Source organism: Carcharodon carcharias, chromosome 3 (assembly GCF_017639515.1).
Source record: "Carcharodon carcharias isolate sCarCar2 chromosome 3, sCarCar2.pri, whole genome shotgun sequence".
Classification (NCBI taxonomy): Eukaryota; Metazoa; Chordata; class Chondrichthyes; order Lamniformes; family Lamnidae; genus Carcharodon; species Carcharodon carcharias.
Window position 1 is genome coordinate 207,545,721 of NC_054469.1, and position 22,225 is coordinate 207,567,945.

A 22,225-nucleotide genomic window follows, 5' to 3' on the forward strand; every position below is an offset into this window, starting at 1 on the left:
TTTAATTTTTTGCCTGTTAGACCTTAATTGTCACCCTTCTCCATGAAGAAGTTCCACCTCATTGAGCTGCCAACAGTGCCCCCAGCAGCAGTGGCCACAAGGAGGAAGAGCAACTAAGGATGCTTCAAACTCAGGTAAGTATGGGATCATGCCCAGGTTGCCCAGGCAGACGCCAGTGAGGGGGCTGGGTTGAGGGTGGGTAGGGAGGGCGTTGGCATTTTCTACAGGGCAAGGAGGGAATGTAAATATGGTGAGGGAAAACAGGGGGTGGGAGGCTTCGATTGGCACTGGGAACTGGAAAGGAGACACACCCTCCCCCTCTCATTGGCCAGTAGTCCACATGGACAAACTTGCTGGGCGGCATGTTGGGTGCAGGCCTCTCCCACTAAATCACTAAATCTGAGTGAGGGAAGGTGAGGCCCTTAGGTGGGCATTAATTGCCCATTTAAGGGCCTCACTTGGTCCACAGGCAGGTGGCATACCCAATGCCTCCTCTACCACTCATAAGTCATGGTTGGTGTGGAAGTGTGTGGACACATTGCGGGCATGCACTGTTGGCATGGCGACCTATTCCATGGGTCCAGTTACCTTCCTTCCCACCCACGAATGACCTGTGAAATCCAGCCCATGATGATAACACGAGGTATCACAATTGTTTGTGGCAGCCTGGAGGAACCAGAGGATATTTAATTATGAATTACTAGACAAATGTTTGTATTAACTGCCACTAAGATAATTTGAACACGTCAAATTTGGAGGTAATAATAAGTTACTCCACTGTGTATTAAAACTTTTTAATGCATTAAGCTGGGACGCATTGGTTAGATTTCATCCAATCCTAGAGTTAGATTTACCCTAGCGCGTGGGAACAGTGTGACTAAGCCTGAGTGCAACAAGGTATGAGTGCTAACTTAGGAATTTGGTGCAAGTGGGAATTAGGTGCAGAGGGGGAAGGGTGTGCTGCTTTTTGTATTTCCTTTCAGCCTCCAGAAGCTAGCTAGTGTTCAAGGCTTTAGGAGAGCAGGTGGGTGATTGTTTTGGTGAGTTTTAATCATACCAAATGCAGGCAACAATTTAAACTGGTACTGGGGAGATCTAAGTATTGCATTAAATTTATACCTTAACTAGTTTAACCACTTGATATAACTACAGACAACAGTTCAGTGATATTTCTAAACTCAAAACATTGTTGGTTAAATTAAACATGATAAAGATAACAGGACAGGTGATATATTGCAGCTGTAGCACATGGGAGCTGGTGGATACTGGTGTGATCCACAACAACTGCATCTGTAGTAAGTGTCTGCAGCTTAAGGAACCGCAGTTCCAAGTTGATGAACTGTTGTCTGAGTTTCGGATAATGCAATGATCAGGCAGGGGGAATTTTACATGGGGGAGAATTTTATCTCCACCCTGGGGAGGGGGGTTGGGCGGGAGTGGGTGCAGGCGGGCACATAGCTGATCGCCCCCCGTGATCGGCTGCGCACCGCCATTTTACATGGGCCCGCCCAGCGTGAGCGCACCTGGAAGCGCTGAGTGCTCCCTGTACGGGTGGGGGGAAGGAGGCTGAGTTGGGGATAAAGTGGTCCACATGCACATGCACGCGAAAGAGTGCAGATATCTCCCTGTGGCACAGAGCTGCCTCAGGGAGATCAGTTTGCGTTTCAAAAATTTTAATATAAAGAAAAATTTAGGACACGTCCCCTCATGTGAAAGTGTCACATGAGCTGGAACATGTCTATCAATTTTAATGAAACTCTTTATTTCACTTATAAATTATTCATGAAACCTCATCCTGCCCGTGGATGAGGTTTAATGAAAAATGCGAAGGCCGCCTGGGTTCTTCTCCTGCCTACCAACCTTAAGGTTGGATGGACAGCTATGTTAAGTGGTTTAATTAGTTTTTAAATGGCCTTAATGGGACGTTGACAGTTTGGTGGGTGCGCAGCCCTCTCCGGTGCATACCCGCTGAACTGAAAATTGGAATGATGCATGGTGACGTTGGGATGCACCAAGCGGGCCCTGCCCCGGCCCCTGCTCGCCGAGCCGAAGATTCCAGCCAAGGACACTTAATGTCCCAGGAGGCAGTCACACCCGTCCAGCTTTGGTCTGTGGTGAGAGACAAGGGGGGGAGTGTAACTACGAGTGAGGCAGATATGAGGATCCAGGAGGTAGCAATGGAGTAGACTCAGCTTTTGCAATTACCAAACGGGTTTGAGATTCTTGCAACTTGTGTGAATGGAAGCTGGGTCTGCAGGGAAGATAAGCAAACTGACCAGGCACTGTCATGCAGGGAGTAAAAGGAATGTAGTTGTAGTAGGGGACGGTATAGTTAGAGGGATAGACACAGTTCTCTACAGCAGAGAATCTGAGTTCCGAAAGCTGTTTTGCTGGTGACAGGGTTAAGGATTTTGAAAGGCTGGCCCACTTCAGCATCCTTTATAAAAAGCATAGGACCCTTTATTAATAAGAAGGCTTTCTTAATCTTGATCTCTCGATCAGCAGATAGTGATTGTTGCCTAGAGGTGTTTCCCTCTAAAGAGCCGCTGTAATGCTCTTACTGCAAATAGAATTGACATTTGTTGACCTGACACTATCAAATTGTACTTTGAATAATGTACCTTGAGCTTGGCTTGTTTCCTGACAAGATTAGAAATTCTAATGAGTATTAATAGGCTTTTGTGTCTGCTGATCAACTCTATCTATAGTACCAACTCGGCTACCATTTACGAGTGTGCCATGTGGATCCACGGGATCCAAACAAAGAAAGATGGTGATAGCCAGAGTAATTTTGTGAAGGTGAAGGATGTGTTAACAACAAGAAAACTCAAGCTCATAACCAGGAAAAAAACTTCACAAGATGCTACATTCTATCTACTTTCTTGTTTGCCTCAAAAACCGGGACAATAAGTAAAGATGTGTGGAAGAAAATAGAGGCCTTTGAAATGTAGATGCTAAGATATATGCTAAAAATTCCATATACAGACCAGTAAACAAATTAAGAGGTGCTTGAAATTACAAGAGCAAAAAAAACTCTGAAAAGTGACATCCAGAATAAAGAATATCAGTATTTTGGGCATTTGATCAGAGCTGAAAAGCAGCAGAGATCTCTTCTAGGGGGTAACGTGGCGTAAGCGGGGTCGACCTAGATGTAGTTGGATGACAAATGTCACAGAGTGGTTACAGACAGTCTATAGTGGACATGTCAGGATGGCGCATGACAGGCGAATGTGAGATTACATGACAGCAGATCTCCTGGTAGGAGTAGCTATAAGCAGCAGCAACAGTATGTCTCAATCCAGCTCCTATTAATGCAAAACCATAGTACAAAGCAGCAATAAATTGGAGCTGATTTCTAGTCAATAACAGCTGAAATGAGAGATCAATGGTTCAATGATTCTTCACCAGGAAATCCCAATTCAGAAGTTGATGAGGATCTGTTAAACGTGTCTCAGTTCATAAATGATCAGATGATGCTCAAGAAAAAGTCATCTCAGCCCAATATTCCCACTATTTTTTTAATGATGGCATTTAAACTATCATAGAATTTGTCCAGCTGCTTAATATCTTGATGAATAACCACACATTAAACTTCTAAGACATAGAACTCAGTCACACTTTCTTTTGTGATAAGCAGGCCAGACTAACATTACAGTCTACTTTAGTCAGCATTCATCATCAGTAGCTACATTGTACAAATGATGGGACTGGAAGCAGTGCTCAATAGAGTGTCCGACTATCAAGCTCGGTCGAGCTCCATACAAAATGAAAGGGAGGAAGTGCTTAGTTAAGGGGTGGAATCATCCCAGATTTGCACTAAATGCGGTAGCGGGCTGGAAAAAGAAGATTTTACCCGCCAGTCGCAATGGCGGCTTTTCACACCGTATCATCACAAACCCGCCTCCTTAATCACGCATTCCTGGGAAACATGCCATTTCGATGGTGGGCAAGCTCTCATTCGCCCACCTTGCCGTCACATCGCCGCTTCCTCACACCAGTCACCATTGAGTGTAGACCTCTCAATGCTTCTGGCCCAGCATTGCTGCACAGAAGACATGGACCTGAAAGGCAAGAAGACTGCAGTCCCCCAATTCCCTGGTGCATCCCTGGGATACCTTCTGGACACCGTTGGAGCCCGCTGCAATGTCCTCTATCTATGCTGCAGCTGCGGAAGGCTCAACAATGTCACCACTCTGGCTTGGAAGGTGGTGGCAGTGGTGGTCAGTGCCAAAGCTGCACGGAAGAGGTTCAGAAAGAGGATGAATGATCTCATACGTGCCGCCGGGGTAAGGCAACCATCTCATCACTCTAAACTCTCACACTCACAAGTCCATCACACATTCACTGGCATCTCACTCACTGCCAGCTCAAAGGACATCACCACTCACTCTCTCACCTACACCCTCACATCTCCATCTGGCTTCATCTCCTCTAGAGACTGCGTCCTCAGCCCTTGAGGCCACATGCACAGATCATGTTCCCCCACGCACCTGTGATATCCCCATTCGCCAGTACAGCCCTCACCCTGCAGCCTCTTCCCTTGCCTGAGGCCAATTCTCCTCCTTCCCCAAGGAAGTCATGGCCCTGCAGCCATTGAAGACCCACTCCCACCTTACAGCTGCCCGTGAGCCATCCTAAAAGTGATGTTGTGCAACCTGCGAAGCATGGCGCTGATGACTCAAAGTCCCGAGCGAAGTGCAGCTCGCCAGGTACATGCTGCTTATGTTCAGTTGTAAAGAACGTCAGTGTCCAATCATGCCGAAGTGCACAGATGATCCAGCGTGGGGAGATGTTTCTGATGAACTGGGCTTATAACGATATGTAGATGCGTGAAGTTCCTGACATGCGGTGGTGGGAAACACTGCCTGCCATTGACGGGCGGAGTGGATGATTGCAAACTGGTTTCATGACATTGTGAAACCATCTGTTGTGAAGCTGTCCTTTTCAAATGCGTTACTTATCAATCTTTTTATTTCTGTTTCAGTTCCTGAGCCTGTTTTTGTTCAAAGGGTTGCACTTTCTCTTGCTCTTTATTTACTAATGCCAGTTTTGAGGTCACACCGGTCTGTTTTTGCTATTTAATTACTGCAACTTAATCTGAGGCCACATCTGCTGGCTGCCATAAAAATTCTCATGGAAATAATTGAAGAAAAGCTGAGGACTTCTCCCAGTATCCTGACCAGCATTCATCCTCAATGTTGATACAAGAACTGAGAAGTTACACTTAACAGAAAAAGCTGAACAGGCTGGGACTGAGGGGTAACCTAATGGAGGTCTTCAAATGATGAAGGGGCTTGATAAGGTAGATGTAAAGTAGATGCTTCCACTTGGGGGGAAGACCAAAACTACATCAATACAAGACGGTCACTGATAAATCCAGTAGGGGATCAGGAGAAAATTCTTCACCCAGAGAGTGGTAAGAATTAAGGTGAACCTTGCCAACACAAGGAGTAGTTGAGGCAAATAGCATAGGTGCATTTAAGGGGAGGTATATGAGGGGAAGAGAATGGAAAGATTAGAGTGGAGGACATCTGTGTGTAACATAAACACAGCATAGGCCAGATAGGCCAAATAGCCTTGTTTTTGTGCCACTAATTCTATGTTGGCAACACCAATAAACAAATTTCACTGTAATTTTCTCTCGTGGGTTGGGAGGATGTTAGTTACAGATCGGCATGTCTTAAAGAAGTCTCCATAATCTTCTGTAGGTTAACTGTGAGTCTTTATTAACTACGAGAACTATTTACACATGTACAGTAAAAGTTACAAGCGAGGAGCTGTCTCCACATTTGGGTCTATACAAGCCTCTGCTCAACACCACGCTTACCCTGGGTCTGGGTCATGTGCCTTCTTACATCACTGTGTGGATGGTACTGTACTCATTCCCTTTAACACTATATGTCTCAGACCCTTACACTACAATGTGGTCTCTGGTATGACCTTATGATGTACAGATTGACTGTCATGTATCCCTAAATCATAACATTAAGTACATATTAAAAAGAATCCATCAGTTTTGAGATATAAGTGTATGAAAGATGCAAAAGAAATGCAGGTTCTCTTTTTCTCATGAGGCAGGGAGGTCATCTGAATCGAGACGTGGGGGGAAATGAGTTCATCCTCCCTGCTCGTTGAATAATGGCACTTCCGACATGCAATGTGTTGATAGGGTAGAATTTGGATAAGCGCTTGAATAGAGGCATGACTTTCTGTAGAACAGGCAAATTACCTGTCTTATTGTGGGAACCATGTATACCATCTTGGTGGGATCCTGATTATAAGCAGCAAGTGGGAAGGTATGCCAATGGCATTCTTATTCCGTGCCATTGTTGCTAAAGCAGACATCAAAAAGACACCTGGAAGCTTAAATCTGGGCATATCTTTGGACAATTTTGCAAAATCTGACAAGGTTACATTTGCTTTCTTTGTACCTACTTGTTCTTTTGCAATTATCTGATTTTCTGGAGTGGATTTTCAACAGTGTGGAGCTGCATCATTTGAGGTGTTCAAACGTTAGTGCTGTCGAAGTTCCAAGCATTTTGAGGGTTTCTGCTATCTGCAACTAGAAGTTAAGTGGATAAATGCTACTCTATCTTGTCAAATCTGCCTGAATGACATTTATTTTGTTTTTTTATTAACAATTGCACAACACCATACATGGTCTTGTAAAGCTGTGAAGCCGGCGTTCATTCTTGGAGGAAATGGTCTTAGTGGCTTTTGGTACCGTTATGGACTTTACCTAACTTGCTCAATCTCGATGATGTAGAAGGGAATTAGCAAGTTGTCAATCTTTTTGATTCCTTTATATGCCAGTTTTTCAGTTCATTGTCTTGATGGCGGGCCTGCACATTCTGAGACTGAGATGAATCTTTCTCCTTGTCCATAAATGCTTTTCAAACAAAGTATTTATGCCGCCTCATTTAACTTTTTAAAAATAGCCTCCAGTGACCATGAGCCAAGAGCAGGATAAACTTCAGACAAACTGAGCCTCTGAAACCCTGAACCCTGACATTTCTGTTTGATCAACATCTTTCTCAGAGACTTGTCCAATTAGATATCAACAGGCTTATTCATCACCCCATAAATAAGTGAGAGCATGATAGATTTTTTGTTGCAAGTGATGATGTGTTAGCAAGTTAGTTTGGTCAAATCTATTCTGCAAGGTGCTCCTGAAGTTCACTTTGCATAAGAACATAAAAAAATGGGAGCAGGAGTAGGCCATTCAGCCCATCAAACCTCCTCTGCCCTCCAATGACATTATGGCTGATCTGATTGTGGCCTTACCTCCTGCCTGCAACCAAGAAGTCTAGTCTCCCTTGTAGATCAAAAAGCTGTCTAACTCAATCTTGAATATATTCAATGACCAGCCTCCACTATTCTCTAGGGTACAGAATTTCAAAGATTAAGGACCCTTTGAGAGAAGATAGTCCTCCTGATTGCTACCTAAAATGGGAGATCCCTTATTCTGAAATGGTGCCCTCTAGTTCTTAATTCCCCCATTGAGGGTACATTATATTCACATCTATTTGGTCAAGCCCCATCACAATCATAAATGTTTCAATAAGGTCATTTCTCATTCTTAAAATGCTAATGAGTATAGGCCCAACCTACTCAACATTCCCTTATAAGACAACTCCTTCATTCCAGGAATCAATCTAGTGAACCTTCTCTGAATTGCCTCCAATTTAAGTATATCCCTCCTTAAATAAGACCAAAACTCTACACAGTACTGTAGGCATGGTCTCAACAATGTCCTGTACAGTTGTAAGAAGATTTCCCTACTTTTATGCTCCATCCCCCTTGCAATAAAGGCCAACATTCCATTAGCCCTCCTAATTACTTGCTGTAATGCATGCTAACATTTTTGTGATTCATGTAGGACACTCAGATTTCTCTGTATCGTAGCATTCTGTAGTTTCTCTCTATTTAAATAGTATTCTACATGTCTCTTCTTCCAACCAGTGGATCATCTCACATTTTCCCACATTATGCTCCACCTGCAAACTTTTGCTCTCTCACTTAACCTATCTATTGCCCTTTGCAAACTCTTTTTGTGCCCTTCACAACTTGTTTTCCATCCTATTTTTGCATTGCCAATGATCTTTGCTGCAATACTGTTGGTCCTTTCATTCAATTAATTAATATAGATTGTAAAACGTTGACGCTCCAGCACTGAGCTCAGTGGCACCCCACTAGTTACAGTTTGCCAACCTGAAGAGGACCCATTTATCTAGCCTCTCTATTTCTTATTAGTTAGCCAATTTTGATCCATGCTAATATGTTGCCCTCAACACCATGAGCTCTTATTTTGTGTAGTAATCTTTTATGCAGCACCTTATCATATGCCTTTTGGAAATCCAAATACACTACCTGTGCTGGTTCCCCTTTATCTACTTTGCTTGTTACATCTTCAAAGAACTCTAAAAGATTTGTCAAACATGATTTCCCTTTCATAGATCCTTTTGGCTCTGTTTATGCTATGATTTTCTCAATGCCTTGCTACCGCTTCTTTAATAATGGAATCTGGGATTTTTCCAATGGCTAATGGGTCTATAGTTTCCTGCTTTCTGTCTTCCTCCTTTCTTGAATAATGGCATTACATTTGTGTTTTTTCAATCCATTGGGACATTTCCAGAATCTAGGAAATTTTGGAAGATTACAAAAATTGCAACCATTATCTCTTAAGCTACTTCTTTTAAGACGCTCAGATGCAGACCATCAAGTGAAGGGACTTGTCAGTCTTTGGTCGCAACAGTTTGCCTAATACTTTTTCTCTAGTGTTTATTTTAAGTTCCTCCCTCTCCTTTGTCCCTTGACTTTCTACTATTCTTGAATTGCTTTTAGTGTCTTCTACCATGAAGACAAAAATGAAATACTTTTTCAAAATCCTTACCATTTCATTGACTGCCTCATCCTCTAGGGAACCAATGTTTACTTTAGCTACTCTCTTCCTTTTATATACTTGTAGAATCTTTTATTGTCTTTCTTTGTATTTCTTGCTAGCTTGCTCTCATATTCTATTTTCCCCCTTTTTATTATTTTTTAGTTACCCTCTGCTAGTTTCTGAAATTTTCTGGCCTATCACTGATATTTGCAACATTGCATATCTTTTCTTTCAAATGATACCATCTTTAACTTCCTTAGTTAGCCACAGATGGTACATTCTTCTCATAGAGTCTTCCTTTCTCAACAGAATATATCTCTGTTGAGAATTATGAAATATCTCTTTAAATGTATGCTGCTGCTTAGCTACTGTCATAGTTTTTAATTCATTTTCCCAGTTTACTTTAGCCAACTCTGTCTTCATATCTTTGTAATTTCCACATTGGTTTCAGACTTATGGACAGAATTTTCCCCCCATTGAGGGGGAGGTTTAGGAGCAGGCACGTGGAGGCGCCCCTCCGATCGGTGCCCCCAATTGCCATTGACAAACTCATTAAAGTAATTAGTGGACCTGCCCATCCAACCAATTGGGGGCATGCCACCATTTGTCACATTAGTTGGGACATGTCCATCACTTTCAAATACACTTTTATTACATTTTTAAAACCTACATGAAACCTCATCCCGCCCGTGGATGAGGTTTCCCACTTTTTCTAATGCCCATCAGGGCTCCCAGCCTGCCTGCCAACATTAAGGTTGGATGGGCAGGTCCACTAATTACTTTAATGAGTTTGTCAATGGCCTCAATTGGCCATTGACAGGTCGGTGGGTGCACAGCAGATTCTGCTGAGCCCCCGCTGACCTGAAAATTGAAATGAGGCAGGGTGACGTCGGGAGTTTTGCCCGACATCATTTCGTGTCATTTTATGTGTTGGTGAGCAGGCTCCGCCCCCTGCTCGCCGACTGGGAAATCTTGGCCTATGTTTCTGACCCTTAAACTGAATATGAAATTTTATCATGTTGTGAACACTCTTGCCAGGAGGATCCTTTACAATGAAACCATTAAATAATCCTGACTCACTGCACATTACCAGTTCCCTGGTTGGTTCCACCAATGCATTTTTAAACAATTTGTCCATGGGATGTGGGCGTTCATAATTGCCCTTGTTCAGAGGTGCACTCTTATGTTTGTACGCTCTGTTCCTTCCTGTCACTCTCTGGTTATCATTACTCATATCACTACCTTTCCCTTTTTCCCTTTCCTAAATGCCCCTCACCCGAACCGCTGCCCCCAACCCTGCCACCTATTTAGCTTAACGCCCTCTCTACGGTCTTATTCATTCAGCAGGAACTGGTTCAAGCACAGTTCAAGTGAAGCCCATTCCAATGGAACAGTTCCTTCATTCCCAAATACTGGTATCAGTTGCAAAACAAGTGTGACAGAGGGTGAGATTTTACCAGCAATCTAGGAGGCAGGAGTATAGCGACAGTTGTGGTGCCAGTAAAATGCTGGGGAGCTCTGTTGGTACTGGAGGTGAGCAGCCAATTGAAGGCTCACCTGAAGGTTACCTTACTGGACTGCCAGCATTTTGCCATGTGGGGAGACCACCAGCTGCATGGAAGTGGCTGCAGAGTTAAGGGTTAACATCAGGAGCACCTGATACTGATATAGGTACTGACATAACTTAAGTAACTGAGATCTGGTGGGAAGCAGAAGTACAACTTTGTGTAGAATACTGACATGTACATAGATCTGTAAATAATCAAGAATAGTTTTTATGAATAATAATCTCTGAGGAAAACAGACAAACCCTTATCAAGACCTGAATCCAAGACATGGTGGCAGCTGACAGAAGCAAAACAGAATGGTTATTCATGGGGAAAGTGATGGTCCTTGGAAAAGAAACGGTGAAGCAATGCAACATGCCAGTCAAAAAAGAAAAAGCACAGTGAAGCAAAATTCCGTGAAATTGGGAAAAAGAGCGCCAGCCACCATCTTGAAATGCTCTCGATGTGGCGGGAAAACCCTGAACAAATGCCTAGCAGGGGAGCACAGTGCCATAACTGTGGAAAGCGAGGATATCTTAAAATAGTCTGCTGATCTAAAGTGCCAATAACTCATAGGAAGAAAAAGAAAGTAACACAAGGCTAAATCTAATCCAAGCAGTGGAAGTGCACACAGGAAAAAATTCATATAGCCCTCCGAGGAGAAATTAACGAAATAGAAAATAATTATTGGAGCATTAAATTAGAAGCTAATGGTCACCCCACAGGGTTCAAGCTAGACACTGGTGCAAGTGTTTAAGTATTATCTGATGAAGTAAAGTGGTTTAAAAATATCACTTTATAGCCATCCTCCATTTAGTTGCCAGGAGAGTCTACACTGAAAGTAATAAGGCCAACACATGGCAAGATTAAGATATAGGAATAAAGAGATGATTGAACCCTTGTATGTTATATAGAATCAGGAGTCATCACTATTGAGCAGAAAAGCATGTTTGGAGTTGAGGCTCATTTACAAGGTTGAGGAAATTGTTGATGAGCAATTTAGTAATGTACTCAGAAATGAATTTCCGTGCATTTTTCAGGCTTATGTAAGCTGAAGACAGAATATCATGTAAACCTACGGGCAGATCCTCAGCTGGTAAGTCTCTTCACAGCAAGGGTGATTCCTCACCTACTCTAGAACAAAGTCAAGAGCAAGATTGAACACATGTTACAACAGGAAGTCATCTCTCCATTATCCATACCAACAAAGTGGTGCTCTGGAATTGTCACAGTACCAAAGTCTAATAGTTCCAATAGAATCTGCACGGATTTCACTCAATTAAACAAGTCAATAGAGTGTGAGATCCACCCGATGACATCAATGGATGAAAGTTTCGTCAAATTAGCAAAAAACACCCTCTTCACAAAATTGGATTCAAACGGCAGCTTTTGCCAGTTGCCTCTAGATAATGAATCCAGCGGCAGAAACCTCCCCCTATCGGGGGTGTTGTGTGGGGGCGGGTGCAAATCCGATCGGTGCCCCTGATCAGGGCCGTGCCACCATTTTACATGGGTGGGCCAATTAAGGCCCACCCAACGTGATGCTCACACGGAAGCGCTGAGCGCTCCCTGTGTGGTGTGGGGGGATTCCCTGAGTCGCGAGTGCGCTCTTTTGCTCATGCACGCGAAAGAGCACAGAAATCTCCCTGAGGTACAGAGGTGCCTCAGGGAGATTTGTTTAAGTTTTAAACATCTAAATAAAGAAATTAAAATCTTTTAAAACATGTCCCCTCATGTGACAGTGTCACATGAGTTGGGACATGTCAATGAATTTTTAAAAACATTTTTATTGAGTTTTTAAACACCATGAAACCTCATCCTGCCCGTGGATGAGTTTCCATGAAAATTGCGAAGGCTGCCTGGGCTCTTCGCCTGCCCGTCAACGTTATGGTTGGACGGGCAGCTCATTTAATTATTTAAATTCGTTTTTAACAGGCCTTAATAGGCCTTTGACAGGTCGGCGGGCACACAGCTGAGTCAGCTGCGCGCCTGCTGAACTGAAAATCTAAATTACACGTGGTGATGTCGGGACGCCCGCCTGATGTCACTGCTCATCATTTTATGCGTTGGCCCCTGCTCACCGACCCGAAAATTCTACCCCAGATTATTAACAACTTTTATTGCCCCATTAATTTTTTAACACACTATTATTTGGGCTTGATTCTGCACTGGAGATATTCCTAACAATGATGTCTCAGACCCTGAAAGGCATGGAGGAGTAACATGCCATATGGACGACATTCTTGCACACGGTTCATCAAGTAAAGAACATGATTGTTGAGTGAGATCGGTCCTCGAAGTTGTACAAGAAACAGGTTTGACATTGAATGACAAATGTGCAATGCCCATGAAACTATCCATAAGGCACATTGTTCAAGCTTCAGGAATTGCTGCTGACCCGAGAAACCCAAGGGGATTAGAGATTTTCTCACAGCCTGGAACCATCACTTGTTTACAACAGTGCTGCAGGAATACGAACCAGCAAAATGCTTTTGACAAGAGCAAAAGTCTCCTAAGTATTGCTGAAAAAAGAGACTTTTTTGTCAAAGCTTTTCATCTTGCAGTCTTTAGGACAATTTGCAAGAATATCAAATGTAAAGGAACAACAATTCAGTCATCATCAAGTGGTGAATTCTCCATGGCAACACCAATCAGAGTCTACTTGCCAACCGATCAGGACTCTCTTCTCATACAGTATAAATTGTTGTTCCCTTTACATTTGGCATTATTGTGAATTGTTCTGATGAGTCAAGATGAAAAGCTTCAACAAAAATTGTCTCTCTTTCTTAGCAATACTCAAATTCTGTATTGCCAAATGACTAAAAGTCTCTATTTTCACCAGAGGTTCTAATGAACAACAATTGAGAGTTGCCGCCAATTATAGTATCAGACGCATCATCTACAGGCTTAGGTGCAGTGCTGTCTTCAAGTTCAAAAAGATGGACAAAGAAGACCAGTGTCTTACACCTTGGGATCTCCCATGAACACAGAGAAGAGATATGCGACCATTGAGAAAGAGAAGCATTAGCATGTGCCTACGAGAAGTTCTCTGATTATGTCATAGCTTTAAGGATTAAAATTGAAACTGATCACAAGTATCTGGTTAGTCTTCTTAACCAGAAGGAAATTGCAAAAATGCCAACTAGAATCATGAGACACAATTCAGTTACTGAGTATGTTCAAGGGAAGTACCAGACAGAAGCAGGTGTGTTACAACGAATTCCAGTGGAAGGAGTAAAATTGGAAGATTTAAATTTTTTTGAGGAAGCATATACTTCACTCATTAAAAAACAACTTAGCAGCCTCTGAGAAAAGGCTATAAGAGATTAAACTAGCCCAACAGAAGGATGACAAATGTGCCAAAATGAAATAGTATTGCCAGAACAGATGGTCAGAGTACACTCCTAACAACCCAGTACTTCACCAATACTTTGAGCAGAGAAAACATCTCAGAATCATTGATAATTTCTTAGTTTTTAATGACAGACTAGTCAATTCTAAAACATTTCTACTAGACATTCTCCAGAAAAGCAATCAAGGCCACTTGGAAATAATGAAATGTCAGGCAAGAGCTCTGCAGTCTGGTGGCCAAGCATCAGTCATCCCATTGAACAGTTTATCACTAATTGCCTTACATGTGCAGTGAATAGCGAACAGCACAGCAAACCACTGGCACCCTCCATCTTTCCTTCGAGGCCATGGGAGTGCCTTGGAATGGATTTATTTGAGTTTAAAGGCAAAGTTTTCATCATCGTCATTGACTACTCCAGATGGTTTGAAGTGATTAGAATACACAACATCACTATGGAGACAGGCATTACTTCACTGAAAAGAATATTCTCAACACATGGCGTCCCAGACATTATGGTGTCAGACAACAGTCCCAGTTTGCCAATGAACCAATCGCAGGAATATGGTTTCATGCATGTGACTAGTTCACCTAGATATCCTCAGTCAAAAGGAGAAGCAGAAAGAGGAGTTTGAAGAATCAAGGAATTAATGAAAAAGAATGAAGATATTAATTTAGCCCTTCTTAATGACAGAGCCCTTTTGGTATAAAACAGGTTCCCGCCATCAGAACCATTGATAGGAAGATAAGAGAGTTAGGAAGTGTAACGAGCAACAAAGGGATAGTCAAGCTCATAATTTCAAGTCAAGACACAGGGCATGAGACTTGCAAGTGCTATAATACAGGACGAGAGTGTGGATTCGAGACCAACTAAAAGAAGACATTGTAATAGAAAGAGCTCCACAACTAAGATCTTATAGAATTGAGATGGACTAGGGAAATATCAGAAGGAACCAAAGAGCCTTGATATTATAGGGAAGGAAACCAATGGAGCCTTGGACATACTATTTAGATTTGGATGGACACAAAGAACCAGAAACAAGGAGAAACTCTACAACCACCCAGGTGGAAGACACTCCTATCAAACGGTGAGAGAGTGCAGTTCATCCTCAACTTCGAAATAAAATCAAGACCAGCCCATTCCAAGATTGGTTAAGGCATGTCAAGGACTAACCCTGTGAAGTCTATGACTTTGCGGGGAGATGTAGCAGGATGTATAGTTGGCTTAAAGACTTTGGGGGAGATGTAAAGAATTGACATCAGGACCACCTGATACTGATGTAACTAGGATACAATATCACATGTTTAATTAACTGAGATCTGGTGGGAAGCAGAAGTACAACCTTGAATAGTGTACATAGACCTGTAAATAAGCAAGAATGTTTTTTTCTGAATCACAGGCTATAGTAGTATTCTTAGGGTAACAGGTACACCCTAAAGAAACCCCAACCAAGATCCGAACCCAAGATGAAACAGTGGCATCCTGGAGGGGCCTTTGGAACTAGAGGCTCCAAGCCCCAGCGAGTGGGCGATCAGTGCCAATGGCCACCCCCATGGCCCTGACTCTGCTGCTGGAAGGTTTTCCCCTCCTAACGCCAGAGCCTACCTGCTTAGCCCCAGCAGATAAATGAACTGTCTTCCTCTCCTCTGAGTGCACCTCAAAATTAGTTGCATTCTAGGTGTACGTCCACAAATTGCTTTGTGCAAAAGGACAATGACACTTGCAAATGGGGTTTCATAACAATTGTGATGTGAGACAGGAAATAACTGTGGCACAACAAGAAATGTGCACAGTAATTTTGCCAATTAAGATATCATGCTGACATCAGGGCTACATTCCTGTTGAGAAAAATCCAACCACGTTCATTCTTTTCAATTTGCACTTCACATCCAGGAAGACAAAGAAGACTGTTAATATTTTCAGATTCTCCTTTTGTTTTTTTATTGATGTGAAGCATGGCAGTTTCCTTAAGGCCTACTCCAGAGAGTTGAGAACATAATTCATGCTGGCGTCCCCAGTGGAGCACTGAGGGAATGCTGCACTGTCAGGAGGTGCTGTCTTTTGAATGAGAGGCTGAATCAAGGCCCTATCTGCCCTCTGAGTTGGGATGGCTTACTATGTCAAGGGCATTACAGATATGCATGTTGTTCTCATTCGGCCTTGATTTGCCTCCTTGCTTCCTTGCAATTGGAATGACACCAGGTAGTCTTGAACTCCGGCCCCCTCTCTGAAAATCCCAAGTCTTACAGGAGATTGCCTTTTACTTGAGCCCACAATGATCTCACTTGATATTTTAATAGGAGGGGGCCTGTTGTGAGGCCTGCTCCCTCCCTTGCCCTTAATTGGGAATATCATGGAGGAAGGACTTCAAGTATTACGACATTGCAGCCTTATTTTTTTAACTGGTCCACCTCCCTTCCCTCACGATTGTGGATGGGGAAATTTGGCCCTTGGATTCTAAAGTCTGCCTTGGACCATATTCACATAGCAGGTACTGTAGCGTAAATTTGGAATCTGAGCCCAAACCTTTTTCAAATCAAGGCCGAATGAGAACAACGTGCATATCTGTAATGCCCTTGACATAGTAAACCATCCAAGACACTACACAGAAGCATTATCAAACAAAATTTGACACTAAACCATATAGGGAGGTAGAAGGATAGATTTTACACAGAAGTAAGGGCAGAATTTTACTGCCCCTCACCAACAGGTATGCAGGAGTGGGCAGTCATAAAAGTTCCTGGGTGGTCTTCCTGCCCAACCCCGATCTGTCTGTAATTTTATGTGGTGTGGGTGAGGCCTGGTGGCTATTGGCAACTTAAAGGCCCCTTCTCGCCTGGCCTCAATTTTGAGGCTGGTGGGAGGGGTTCAGGGGGAGGGTGAAGTTCCTCAGGTTACTTTGCTTGGGCCTCAGGCAGGAAGGGTATGCATCTCCCTCAAGAACCCCCTCTTCCCACATCGGGTGCCGTCCCCCAAGGTCTGACCCCACCATGGGTGCTTCTTCCTCCCCCCCCCCCCCCCCCCCCCCCCCCCCCCCCCCCCCTAACCTGGCCCCTCCATCAAGACTTGCACCCCTACCACCACTCCCCCAACCTCACCTGTATTTCCCGCCATAAGAATCCTGCAGTTACCTGATCCTGGACTCCAGGATTTAGAATCTGGGAACTGTTTGTAGTCCCTATCCATGCCATTGCTGCCACTGGCGCTGCTGGGACTATAGAGCTACCAGTCAACCTGATTGGCTGGAAGCTCTCTGAGGTGGGACTTCCACCCATGTGAGAGGCATAAGTCCCACCTCCAAACAATTAATGCTCCATGGAGCGTTAAATGGCTGCCATGCTACTGTGATCGGTAGGGGTACATTCTTTGGGTGGAAAACTCCACCACCTGAAAAATCCTGCCTTAGGTTTTAAGGAGTGCATTAGAGGAAAAAATGAGACAGAGAGGTTTAGAGAGGGAATTCCAGAGCTTTTTAAAAAAAGACAATTATTTAATCATGTGTCAATAGCAATGCCTCTATTCATTGCCCATCTCTAGTTGCCCTTGAGGAGATAGTTGTTAACAGCCTTCTTGAACTCCATCTCTGTGGTAAAGGTGCTTCCAGTACTGTTAGGGAGGGAGATCCAGGGTTTAGACCCAGCTATATTAAAGGAATGGCCATATATACCCAAGTCAGGATGGTGACTGACTTTGAGGGAACTTGGAGATGGTGGTGATTCCATTTGCTTGTTGCCCTTGTCCTTCTAGGAGTAGGGGTCATGGGTTTGGGAGGTGCTTTGAAGAAGCCTTGGCAAATGACTGCAGTACATCTTGTAGATGGCGAACACTGCAGTTAAAATGCACAGAGGTGGATGGAGTGAACATTGAAGTAGTGAATGGGCTGCTGACCAAGCAAACTGCTTTATCTTGTATGGTGTTGAGCTTGTTGAGTATGGCAAACATTGAGGCAAGTGGAGTGTATTCCACCACACTCCTGATTTGTGCCATGTAGTTTTTAGAAAGTCTCTGAGGAGTCAAGAACTGCAGACCCACTGCAAAATACCTAGCCTCTCCTGAAACCTCGAATCCAACTATTCCCCTACTGGAGTCAATTCTACTGGAATCTTGAATCTCAATGGCCGCAATGCTCAATCACCTACTCCCCACAGGTCAAGAGCTGTTCCATATACCATTTTTTAATATACATATATATTCACTTACTTCAAGCTAAGTTCTTACTTTTAACCTGTATGACTGTATAGGCATGTGTTTATCCTTTCTTGTCTTTAATAGTTAATAAACTTACTTTTACCTTTAACTCAATAATGTCTGATCAAATTGGCTCCGTCAAAAACCAGAACGATTGGGCTTAGGAAAAGGTATCCGTGAAAGGGATCCTTTTTAGGTTAAATCTAGGTGTGACCAGCAGAAGGGCAGGGGATGGGGCAGGGTGGAGCTGAATAAAGACAAGGAGCCGGTTCATTCCTCCTCATCCGGGGCATAACAATTTGGGGATGTCCCAGCCAGACGGTGAAAAACATTGAGGGATCTCACCCGGGTGAACAACTTTGGGGAACTTTACCTGGGAGTGAGTCATAACAACTTTGAGACCATGTGGGAAAGCAAGCATTTGTACATCCAGGACTGAATGTGTACTGTAACTGGGGGCAGAGAGGCAAGAAGCCATAGTTCTATATCTCCATCTGGTGGAACCATTGTTCTGTTTGAGACTGTCTGTGGGCAGGATGACGGTGAATCCCTTGCTGCTCCTATTTGTTATGATCTTATTGTGAGGAGCTTTCTACTGCCCACCCATCTATGGCTCACAGACACAGTTGTCAATTGTTTATTGAGCAGCGGGTGACTTTCCATCTTTTGGGAGGGAAAGTTGGTATGTGCTGGTCTTGAATTGACTTTAAGGCAGGTAGTGGGGGTGAAATACAGCCTATAATAAAGGTGTGGGAACTTCTCAATGAATTGTGACAGTGCAGCGGAGAGGGAAGCGAGGTTGTATTTTCCCATCCAATGAAAAGGCATCAGCAGTGTCCTTGGAACCTGGTAAACAATTTCATTTTTATAACTTGTAGCCAAACAGTCACAGAAAAGTATCAGCTGTGTGTAATTTGGGATGATATTGATGTCATAAATATATTGCAGAGCACAAAAACTGAACATTCATTGTTTCATGCGCTCCATAAACTTTTGAAAACAAACAATAAACAGTTGCATCCAGTAATGTTTACCTGACCCCTTCTCAGATGATGCAGAGATCGAAGTTGTATAATGATAAACTCTAATTCCATATCTATACAGATTAATTTCCCTGTAGAAGTTTCCTTCTTAGGGATGTGGGGGAGAAAAGAGCTCAAAGATGAGGCAGCAGTTCAGACAATATCCCATACTAACATGTTAGGCACCATGCATGAGACCAACAGCTGACAAGAGAAAGCTGCTGAAAGTTATTAAGTGTAAAAACGGCTCTTCAGAAGCCCAACTTGTGTAGCGTAACTTTGTTTGTGCCTAAAATAAACATAAGGATGCAGTAACCCACAAGGGTTAAAGGTGGCACCCTCAGTATCCCATCTGCCATCTCCGACATCTGGGGTGGCCCAATTGCTCTGGGTACTGAATGTATCTAGTGAGTAAACAGAGAACCAACTTGCATTTATATAGTGCTTCTAGTAGCATACAATTTCAGGGCACCCCAAACTGCTTTATAGATGGTGAAATGCTGTTGAGGTATATTCACTGCTGTTTTGCAAGGAGGATGAGTGTAGACCAAGTTCCAGTAGTTGCAGAGTTATATTACAGTCTTGGACCATAATACATAAGTCCACGCAGTTTTCTATTTTGTTTTCTTAGTTGTAAATTGTGGAATCTTATGAAATCATGGTTCAGAATAATGAGTCTATCAATGGGGGAGTTTATTCCTTTAGGGATATAGCCACAAATGCAGAATAGTTTGGTGATGCTTGACTCCTTTTGGATGAAATATTAATTTGTTGAACAGTTGCCCAGGACATAGAGTTGCTTCTCTTTAGTTGACATATACTGCCCATAGTCTATGCTGTATAGCCTTTTTCAACATCCATTTCCCCCTTTCTGTGTTGTGTGATCAATTCATTATTACCATAATCAAGGATTGCACTCTGAGCTGATCCTGGAAAATTGAGTGCTAGCCTAGCCTCTGGCAGTACTGTTATTCATGGAGGTTTGGCATTAGGTTGCAAATAAAAATACTCAAAATAGAACTTGAGTACCTCTGGGATTAGAATGAGAAAACTCCCAGCGCACAATAATAAAGATGCCCACTGGGGATATTCAATCATTGAAAAAATTTAATTTCATTTGAAATGTTCATTCAGTGACAGATTAGAAGATTTTTTCCAGCAGCTGGCTTGTTCCAGGATGAGCAGAAGTATTCAATGGTCTAATGGAGACAGAGGGCAGGACTGTGGCTCCATTATGGGGTGGGAATGGAGGTGGGCAGGTGCAGGAATTCCTGACCCTGGCCAGTGTGCCAGTTCCCCACCACAGGCTTGGTTCCCAGCTATTTTCCTGGAGATTAGATTGGGCAAGGAACAGCTGCTACCTGCCCACAAGTGGCAACTTGTTTACTCAATTAAAAGGCCAGTTATGGCCATTGATCAAAGACTGACTGAAACGACTCAATCGGCCTACTGAACCCCTGGCGGTACCAGGGGCAAGTCAGATGCCTGGAGGCAGTCTCCTGGTGGCAGGCCGAGGGGCCAGCATTCCAGGATTACTTTGAGGACCCCACCCCCCCAACCGCCTCACACAGCCACCATGCTTACTTTTCACAGCTGCAGCCGCTGGTTGCCCTGTGGAGGGGTTTCTCCTCTATAATGATGGTCCAGTAGCAGTGATCATTTTTAATTTCAAGTATTCTATAGGTGCTGAGAGGGCACCTCAAGATGGAGGTGCCTTCTCTCTCCCTTATCTGCAATGGCAGGCTGTCGTCCCTTCAGTCCTCGAGGGCCTCCTATTGGCTCTCCAGTTTTGCGAGCTCATCCACCCTCCAATAATGGGACAGCGAGTGCATCCTCTGGCTAATAATTGGCCACTCCTGCAAAAATCACTGTTGGGGTGCTGCCCCTGACACTGCGCGGGGTCAGGACCCACATTTGATGTTGATGGGTCCAAAGAGCAAATGGAAGACCCTGCCCCGAGTGTCATATTAGACTTGGGATGTCTTAGTCCATTCTTTAGAACAGTAGAGAAAAAAGACTATCATAGAATGGTTATTGCACAGAAGGAGGTCATTCGGCCCATCATGCCCACATCAGCTCTCTGCAAGAACAACTCACCAATCCCACTTGTTCACCTATTCCCTGTAGCTCTGCAGTTTTGTTCTCTTCAGTAGTAAGATTCCTGTTTTAAAAGTGCAATCATGTTGGGCACACTAGTTAGACATGGGCCAGAATTTTTACCTTGTCGGGCGGGCTCGGTGAGGGTGGGTGGGAGCGGTCAGGAGGCTGACCACCGCCCGTGATCGGGGCTGGACCGCGATTTCACGCTGGTGAGCCAATTAAGGCCCGCTCAGTGTGAAGCGCCCGCAGCAGCGCTGCCTGTGTGGGGAGAGGGGGAAGAAGGTGAGCGCACAACTTCGCACATGCACGAAGATGCGCGTTCGAAAAGCTCCCCGAGGCACAACGTTTTGAAAGCGAAAAATAAAGAATTGTAAAATGTTAAAAATGTTAAAAGACATGCCCCCTCACGTGACAGAGTCCTTCTCGTCTGCCCGCCAACCGTGAGTGTATCCGCTGACCAAAATATCGCACGTTATTTTATGGTCGCTCGGGTCGGATGAACGCCTGCCCGACAAGCTAAAAATTCTGGCCACGGGGCCCTTTGATTTAATTAATCAAATGCCTTGTGGTTTACAAATGATGAAGCTGACCAAAAACCTATGGTGCGCATCTTGTGTTCTGAATCTTTTACAGCTGTGAGGGGGTGGCGTGGGGGAGGGGAAGCTTTAGATTGGACCTGCGATGATAAGCATGGAAAGGGCTGAATTACCTTTCTTACTCTGTGATTTAATTATGGGACTTAATTTCAGCATCAGTGTGAAAAAATAAACAATATTAATGCTTTTTTAAAAAAAAACTTTAAAGACACCTGCACCGTTTTGAAATGTATGGATATTTGCCACAATTGTGTGTCTAACTGTATAATTTTTACAAATTTAAGAGCTACTGCATTGTATTGTATGGCCACAATGCTGTGGTTCTGATCAACTCCTAACCATGCATTTCTAGCTGATGTTAATGCAATTTTTACATTTTCTAGTGCGGCTTGACAACTGGGTTTGGAGCTCCTGTGCGTGCCAATGGCATCAATCTGCATTGTTCATTTTTTTAATATCTCAACTTTTACAATTGATATCATTTATTAAGAGCATTATTTGTGGTTGTAGGATATAACTTGGCTTACATTTTCTGTTT

The 22,225-nt window shown here is 43.5% G+C and overlaps 1 protein-coding gene across 1 annotated transcript in view; it reads left to right on the plus strand.

Moving 5' to 3' along the window:
• Nucleotides 1–22,225, plus strand: part of LOC121276080 (sodium/hydrogen exchanger 3-like) — a 155,367-nt gene that overhangs the window by 40,897 nt on the left and 92,245 nt on the right. The window lies entirely within an intron of this gene.